Genomic DNA, 9,395 nt, shown 5'->3' with positions numbered 1-9,395 from the left:
TATTTATAAACCTTGCTTGGTGGCTTGTCATTTCAGAAAGACCAGGTAGTATATCTTTTCCAAAGGCTCACTTCTTACTACTTTGTCTAGTAAGACAAATTTATCTCTGATATGTTTTCTTTTATCTTCTTACTAGAACCCTTCAGAGATTCTCCTTCCACTTCCTTCTGGTGTTTTCTCTCTACTAATTCCAGACAAGATTTTAGCTGATTCTAGTTTAAGTTATTTGATCCTAGAAGCAATTTGTTTAAACTCAACAAATGTTCAAAAATAACCTTAATTTTCTCCTAATGTTTATGGAAAATAGGTAAATATTTGACAATATCCATGCCCTAAAACAGATTTACAAACTATTTGGAGAGTCAGGACTTGTACATATTAAAAACTCATAAGAAAATGCAGTAATATAATTGAATATAATAAAAGGATACCACTTAGTTACCTGTGACATAGGATATACTAGTTATTTCATAGTAATTTATACTCTCTTCTTAAATACTCACCAGAATGCCAAGACATCCCCTGAATGGGTAAGCCTCTTTACCAGGCTTTGGCAAAAGAAAGTTTTATTAAAACAGAACATCAGATGATATAAAATCTCTGAAGCAGACACACACAATGGTCCAGAGTCCTACAATGTCTTTCTGTTTCTCACAAAGAATCCTCTGCGGCATTGTGTACATTCTCTGGGTGAAGAATTCTCTACTGATCGAGGTCATTTTCCCTTGCACCACTTGTGGCTAGAATAGCAACTATTGGTATTGTCTCAGATAACCCAGCCCCATTGGTGTCCTGGATGCCTACAACTCCCTCGTACCTGATACATATTAATAGGAGGTATCTTCTGACCAGTGACTGGAAATCTCTTAACAGATCCAAAAAACACAGTATCAAAATAGTGTACAGTCCTTTTCAAGAGAGGACAATTGACAAACATATCACTTAATTGAAAAAGATATACACTTAAATATAGATGTCCTACTTTTTTATTCTTTCTCAGGCCAGTTAAAATTTTATCAGAGATTGGTATTGTTCTAATCATATGCCCTTGGAAAAGGCTATTATGTCACATGCTCAGGAATTTAGCCTTAACTCGCAAGTTGGGAGTCATCACATTTTTATATCTGATTTCTGTTTCACATAAGTATATAAATACATCCAATCTTTATTTATGAAGACTACTGTGGCAGCAGCTTGCAGCTTGATGGGAATGGGCAGAGAAGAGGAAACCTGGAAGCAGAGTACAGAGACTTGGGGATACTAAGCAATGGTCCGTTGAAGATTCTGAGCACATCTGAATGATGTCAATTGCAATATAGCAGAGGATACATATTTAAGAGACATTTTAGAAGTATAGTCTACACAACTGGGTGTGTCAGACTGGATTTGGTAGGTGAAAGAAGTGGAGAAGTCCCAGATGACTATAGTGTTTCTGACTGAGGCCACTAGAAGTTAGGTCATGCTAAAGATATAAGAAGCACAGAGGAAGAGCTTCAAAAAGGGCTTCAGCTAACAATCATAACTGGTATACTTTGAGTTTTGGGTAGATCTTTGTGTCTTTAGAATGGTTGGGCACTGTCTATTCTTTGAAGCTCAATATCAGACTAAAAACCTAGAACTGATTCTTGTTTTCCCATTTTCTTTCATTCCCACATCCAACAGATGACAATGTCCTGTCAGTTCTCTCTCTCAAAACATCTTGAATTCATCTGCTTCTTTCTACTATTTTAGACAATGTTGCCATCATCTCTCTCTCAGATGACTGCAATAGCTTCCTAACAATAGCTTTCCTATTTCTTCTCTGCATCCTTTCTTGAAGTGAAAGCTAAAGTGCTGTTTGAAATACAAATCAAATCATGTCAAACCTCTGCTGAAACTGTTTAGTGGCTTCCCATTTTAGGGAAGAATATATTTAGACTATTTATCATAGCCTGCATGATATCGTAGCCTGTTTCAAAAAAGAAAGTTGTTTTGTCTTCTCATTTGCCCTTATCTAGTACTCCTTTCTCCCTCACTCACTGTGATCCAAGTACATTACCTTTCTTGCAAGTTCTTTGCAGTGTTTCAGCCACACTGAAAGCTCATTCCTTGTCAGTTCCCTCTGCCTTGAATGTTCTACATTCATGTTGTCAGGTGAATGGCTCTTTGGTATCCATCAGTTCTCAGGTCACATGTGAACTTCTCATAGTGCTCTTTCTTGATTTACACATTCCCTTATCATCCCTGTAGTCTTCATTTTTAAAAAAATTTTACCTTACTACTTTATAAAAAAATACCTTTTAAAAAACTTTTTGTGTGTATGCGTAGTCATTTAGAATCTCTTTTCCTGTCAAAATATTGAGTTCCATAGGAGTATGGATCTTGCCTCTCTGTTTACTGTTGCAACCCAGCCCATGGAACCGTGTCTGACATACAGTCAGCGCTCTATAAATATTTGTTGAATGAACTAGTAATTTAATGCATGAGTTAGGATAAATCTAACCGAAAAGGAAGGATGCTGAGAAAGTATCCACAGGCTTTTCTAAACTAACTGCAAATGCCTGTCTTGACTTATAATCACGATAAGAGGTCTTTCTAAGCCTGGATGCCGTGAGAAGCAATAAGGAGATAAGAGCAGCCAGCTGCCTAGTAGAAAAGAAGGTAGGGATAAACCTAAGCAAATGATTGTCACTGGCAGCGTACTAGACCCATTCTACTCTATGCCTAAATATTATCTAACTTGCCCTTTGACATTCTGGCCAAAGAAACTTGAAGCCTTAAGTTCTCAGTCTAAGCAGAATAAATTATGCTTAACTGTATCCCCTCATCTGCCCATCCTGCTGTATGCTTCTCTGGCTCTTGTCTTTTCCTCATCAATTCCCATAGCCACTCTTACCAGCATGCTTAGATCTTTTAGACCCTTAGCATTTGCCCTACCACGAACCAAACAATTTTAAAGCATTGCCAATTGATATCATTACAGATTTAAGAAGTCAGCCTTCAACTGGGTCCTTACGCTGCTTATAAATCTTTTGCTCCACCTTAGTGTATTGGTTCCATGGTGGATATTCAGAGGAAGTTCTAGCATTTCTATATAAGAAGAATATAAAGTAGATAAACTATTTGGAAAGAGAAATTAGGAGACTTGCTTTGAATTTGTGTTTCCATAATAGCATTCTGTGTTTATTTATTTTGCATATCACAGACTTAGGAAAGTAGCAAACGTTCCTAAAGATACTTTCAGTACCTTAAGATTGAAAGAGGGCTTCCTAGGTGGCGCAGTGGTTAAGAATCCACCTGCCAATGCAGGGGACACAGGATCAATCCCTGAGCCAGGAAGATCCCACATTCCGAGGAGCAAGTACACCTGTGCGCCACAACAATTGAGCCTGTGCTCTAGATCCCGTGAGCCACAATTATTGAGCCCATGCGCTGCAACTACTGAAGCCCATGCACCTAGAGCCTGTGCTCTGCAACAAGAGAACCCATGGCAATGGGGAGCCTGCACACCACAACGAAGAGTGGCCCCCGCTCACTGCAACTAAAGAAACCCCGTGCTCAGTAACAAAGACCCAACACAGCCAACCAATAAATAAATAAATTTATAAAAAAAAAAAAAGATTGAAAGAGAGTTCATAGTCAATATCTGTTAATATTACTATTATTACTTGAACTTTGTATGGATATGAGATAGATACTATGGAGAGCTAAACTTTATTCCACCCAAGCTACCACTTGGATGCACAACTGTAGATTCTCCAAATCTTTAAGATTCTCTTAGGTCTTCATATTCCAAAAGTGAACCTCTGTGTCTTAAAATATAGTTAATCATATGGAAAATATTTATTTAATTATGTTCCAGGCAATGAAACAAACAATAAACACATAAGGCATAAATGTATGAATGCTCAAATCCCATTTCTTCTAATTGTGAACTTACCTGTTTCTTCACTTTGCAGTGTACCACATTACCATTTGTCCAAGTCTCCCTACTCTACAAGACAAATCTTTCCAAATGTAGTTTGATGCTATTCCTTATCTCCATTGGAATTGTTGCCCATCCATTATCTTGTCTGTGTTGTATTTTCAATCGTTCTCTTTTTATTAATTTCTTCCTCTGGGTCTTACAAATATGGTCAATTTATAAATATTGTATAGATGATCTCCTGTTGTTACTTCCTCATGACCAATTCACTTCTCAACCCACCTTAATCTTTTGAGAAATTATTATTGAAAATATCATTAATAACTTTTACCCTAATTCTCCTTGACCTTTCTGTGTAAAACGACTATTGACTTAGTCCCTCCTTTTCTGAAATTCTCTCTTCTTTGACTCAAATATTAATGTTCATTCATTTGTTCATAAAATAATCCTTTGCTGTGGATCAGGAACACACTAGGTCTTGGTGAGACGATGATGAACAGGATGAACTATTTAGCCTTAAAGAACTAAAAGGGAAGGAGAGGGATAAAAAATAATTATAACCAGTGTGATAAATGCTTTCATTGAGGTACACAGACTGCTGTAAGTGCAAGGAAGAAGAGGCTGTGTGTTTCTATTATTCTAGAAAGCATCCCCCTCCAAGAAAGCCCTCTCCCCGAAAGTACCAGCTTTCAGGGAGATGCAGGAGTGAGAGGAGGGTTTCTCAAGTTTAGAGATGCAGCACATGCTAAAGCAGAGTTATGAGAGCATGCTGAATTCCAGGATTGTTAACTGGAGACCCCCTGAAGATGAAACTGGAAAGAGGGCATATGCCAAGGCATAGAGGGGAATTGTATGATCTGCTAGAACACATAGGCTAGAGCAGGTAGGAGCTACAGAGACCCTGAGTGCCATGATCAGGTTTGCATCTTACATCACTCTGCCCATGGGGTAAAAAATTGTATATGTTTAAAGGAAAGAAGGAAAAAAGCAAGTGACTATTATGAAGATAGGAAAACCAGTCTAAATAGGCATCCTGAGAACTAATAATGCCCCCTACAGTTTTGGGGAGGAAACATATAGGGCTGGGATGATTCCAAAAGAACAAGACCAAGAAGAATCTATAACTGGTTTTAACTAGTCCCAGATTCCCTTTCCAGCTTCTTTTCTGGCTTCTCCTTCCCTGTAAAGCCCTCTGCTTTGGCCACTGTTCCCTCAGACCAATCCTGCTATCCTCTATATCTCTTGTACTCCAAGAAGAATTTTCATCTTCTAGCTTAAGGTCAACTACCTCTAGAGAGGCTTCCATGGTTCTGTTTCCCTCAACAGCTATTATAGCACTCATCACTTTGCAGAATATTCTGTGGTTGGTGCATCTATGTGTGTTACAGATGATTGATTTTTTCAAATCGTGATTCCCTAGGGTAGTTCTTGGAATATAGCAGTGCTGCAATACACATTTCTTGAATTGAACCTCTGTTATCTTGAATATGATGATATTCTATTGGTGAATATTTTAGGAAAAAATAAAAGTAAAAACATTGGAAATAATTGAAATAAAGAAAACTAAGGGAGGCTATGATAAAATTATAGGTATATATCTAATATTGTAAATTATTAGGTAATCAGATGGTAAATGCTTCAGCCAACCATAATTTGACTAAACTTTGAACAAAATTTCAATTTATTCTACAGCCTGGATGGCAATATTACTCAGTCTATGAATAGAAGACTAAGTCACAGGGGGATTGAGAATTGCACTTTGGCTATCACAAAAGCCTCAGAAGGAAATCTGCAATTAGTAGCATGGATGCCTCAGAGTCACATAATATAAAAACTTAGAATGATATATGGGCTGACAATCTCTGGAGCTTTCAGAAATGCACATTCAATCAGGTCTTCTGCTTCTAGGGCAATGATAAACACCAAGCCAGGATAGTTAGACAAATGACTGAGAGGCTCAGGAAATCATTACTTTGCAGTTAAAAATCAATCAGCCTTCACCTATCCATTTTGGGCATGCCAGATATAGAAGACAAGCTACACACCTCTTCGTCCCTCTGTTTGCCTCTGTATACCCCTCAGTCTCACAGCATATAATTATCACTCTTGATCTACTTGTTATCTGTATCTTCTATAGCATAATTAAAGAAAAGAAAGCAATTGGGAGTCAATATATTTTGAATTCAATAGTTAACAACCAGAGCAAACATAGCCCAACTGTTATAATTACTTATGTAGAAAATTCATTAGTAGTAAAACCTTTGGAAGTTCAAACAAGGTATCAAACTTGAGAAATGGGATGCTTGTACCAACATTTAAATTCCATCCTTAGTGCCTAAGCAGTGAGTACTTAGATGTGTTAGCTGTCACTGCATATTAGCGTATACAGGGGCCTTATTCCTATTCTTGATTGCTTTTTGAACAGAAACAGATTTACTGAGATAAATAATTGTCATCTTCATAAATATGTCTGGCACATGTGATAATGAAATGAACACTGACAGGTATCAGTGATTAAGTTGTGTTTTTAATTGTTCTTTGAGAAACTTGTGGCATTTTGTTGAAAATACAGGAAAGCTTAGGAAAACATTAACTATAAATACATCTGAGTAGGTAGAGTCACCTGTGTTACATAGAAATAGAGCCACCTGAGAACACCTACTCTCTAAAGTTCTACTTGGTTTCACATATCGACCCATAATGGAGTTTCTCCTTCAGGGCAAATGACTTCACAAATGGAGACCCAGTGTCATACGCTGGCAAGGAAAACAAATTCACATACGTGCATTTCATTGTATTGATATTTGTCGAGGTGTCCAAGCGAAGTATAGGGGTGAAGAGGTCCCTATAAATTGTCAGATTATTATAAACTTCATACAGACAAATTCACCAAGGATGGGGAGTGGCTCAGGAAGACACCAGGACGCAGACATCGGGTGCTGATACACATACCATCAGTCCATAACCACAGTCTTCCTGCCATATATTCCTGTGAAGAATTTTTTGCTAGCTAACTAACAGAAAGACCCATCTACTTTGCTTCATATGTTAAGGACTATGATTACTCTCTAGTAACTTTTTTTGTCTTCAAGACTTACTTGGATTTTTACTTTAACAAAGTTTTATATGCAAGATTATATTGTAAATTTCCTTATCTTGGGGGATCACTTAATATAAATTAATAAGGAAGTTTAGTGTAAATAGCTTTTACATGTTCTATTTTCTACCTGAAAAAGAAAATAGGAAAAATGTCAAAGTTTTATCGGGGGAGAGATTAGTATTGTAGTACTGACTCAATTGTGCATGACTTGAGAGCTTGGGCTGTTAAAAAGAATTCAATTATCCTGTTTGCATGAGAAGAAATGGAGGTTCTCCCTTTGAATCAAAGCTACCAAAAGAAATAATGTATTAACTGGGCAGTCTGCCTAGTTTTCTTTAGTTATATAGAAAAAAAAATCCCTCAAAAAATCTATTCCTGTACAATTTACACCCAAGTCAAAATAGATGAACTAAAGCTTTAAAGAAAACGGGATTTTCCTTAAGTACTATTGAATTCAAGTTTGTTTCTTTTCAGAGCACAGGACTACAAAATAGTTTAAGCTGGAAATAAAGACCTTTTGAAGAAAGTTGTAAGCTCTTTTCAACTCCAACTTGTTGTTTCCTCCATTGCGTCTTAAGATATAATTTCTAAGAATCCCCAAATTATTTTTGAGGTAGATAAAACTCAAAAAATACATGTGTTTCTCTTTGACGTTTATTTACCCTAATGGAATCTACGAATCTACTTAAAGTAGTAAGGATGTCATTGAAATGAGATTCTTTATCTCAGCAACAGAAAGAAAGGAGTTTCTGAGGAATATATTGGGTTGGCCAAAAAGTTCATTCAGGTTTTTCCATAAGCTGCTACAGAAAAATCCAAACAAACGTTTTGGCCAACCCAATAGTTTGGGACCACTGCAAGGCAATGTGTTCAACTTAAGCAATGAGGTAGTTGAATAGTTTACATATGGGCATCCAGTCTTTGCTAGTCCTTTTAGAATTTCTCTGGTCTCCAGAAAACCAATGTGTGTTCTGCAATCTTTCTTTTCTTCTCATGGCCCATGCATAGCACTTACAATATCTGTTCTATAGGCAGAATAAACCTGCAAGAGCCACAAGTGTAGATTATCTAAATCTTTACATAGCGAAGCTTATAGACCTTGGATTTAAAATACAAATTTCATCCACAATAAAGGTTAGCAGCTGTCAGTACTTTCAGGTTTCAGGATACTAACTGAGAAACACTCAGGTGATCTTGGAATTTAAAGTGACTAGAACTTCTCTAAGTGATGCATATTCATACCCTACAATTAAATGAAATCTGGGGATTTGGGAAACTACACGGGGTAGACTCTCTGGGACTTTCAAAGCTATTTGGATAGATAAGATGGTAATTTGCACTTATTGTTTGATGCTTTGGGTCAGGTTTTCTATAAGATGAAGATATAGTATATTATAAAATATGTATGCTCTTTGTTAGGATTTGAGAAGAAAGGAAAATTTAAAACAGGCTGGATTAAGGCAGCTGATACATGTGTATGTGTGATGGGAATGAGTATGGTTTGTATTTGCTAACAGTGAACACAATTATTCTGGCAAAGTCAACATGTGGCATACTTTCTCTGCTGTCCAGTACTTGTTAACTTATTAAACACCATCCCTATGTATGGGGAATTTCTCTATGTATGAGGGTCATTCTTGTCTAGGGTAAAAGACAGGAACTTGCTTTTCCAGTTTCCCTTGCAGTTAACACATAGGGATATGACCTAGGCAACACCCACTAGACATAATTCAAGATTTCAATTTAGAGAAGAATCATAAGAATTAGGATGCTATGCCCAGAATCCCTCCTGGTGAGGATGGTAGAAAGTGGTTGAGAGACATGGAGATTGCAGAGGTGGCAGTGATCCGTGTCTACTAGAATGCTGCACTCCCAGCCTGGGCCGTCTGCAGAGCTTCTGCCTAGTGCCACTGGCACTGAGGTCTTCACTGGCCAGGTGCAATGATGAATTTTGGAGCTGCTCATTGCTTTGCAGGGTCCAAACCTGATTCTCTTGCTCCCTGGATTTCCTGTAAGCTACCTAGTATGTTTGTATTACTTTTTGGCTTAAACGAGGCAAGAGGTACTCTGCTGATTACCGCTGAGACCCTAACAGTGCAGCATTGTTCCCCACTGCCCTCATGAGATCTCTGTGAACATAGCCTCTTTCAAAGGGAAGGCAGTTTAACAGTTACCTGGGTTAGATCCACTCCTACCATACTTCTTTTTTTTTTATTTGATCTAATTAAAATTTTAGTTGTATCTAGTATTGTTATAATCATCCTGTCCATGTTTCTTAGTACACAATAGAATGTACCTGTTAGGAATATATCTAGAGTGGAATCACAGGTCACAGATTCCAGGGTCATGAATATGTTCTATGTTAGTAGATAGTGTTAAGTTGTCTGCTAA

Source organism: Hippopotamus amphibius, chromosome 7 (assembly GCF_030028045.1).
Source record: "Hippopotamus amphibius kiboko isolate mHipAmp2 chromosome 7, mHipAmp2.hap2, whole genome shotgun sequence".
Classification (NCBI taxonomy): Eukaryota; Metazoa; Chordata; class Mammalia; order Artiodactyla; family Hippopotamidae; genus Hippopotamus; species Hippopotamus amphibius.
This window is presented reverse-complemented; position numbering follows the sequence as displayed.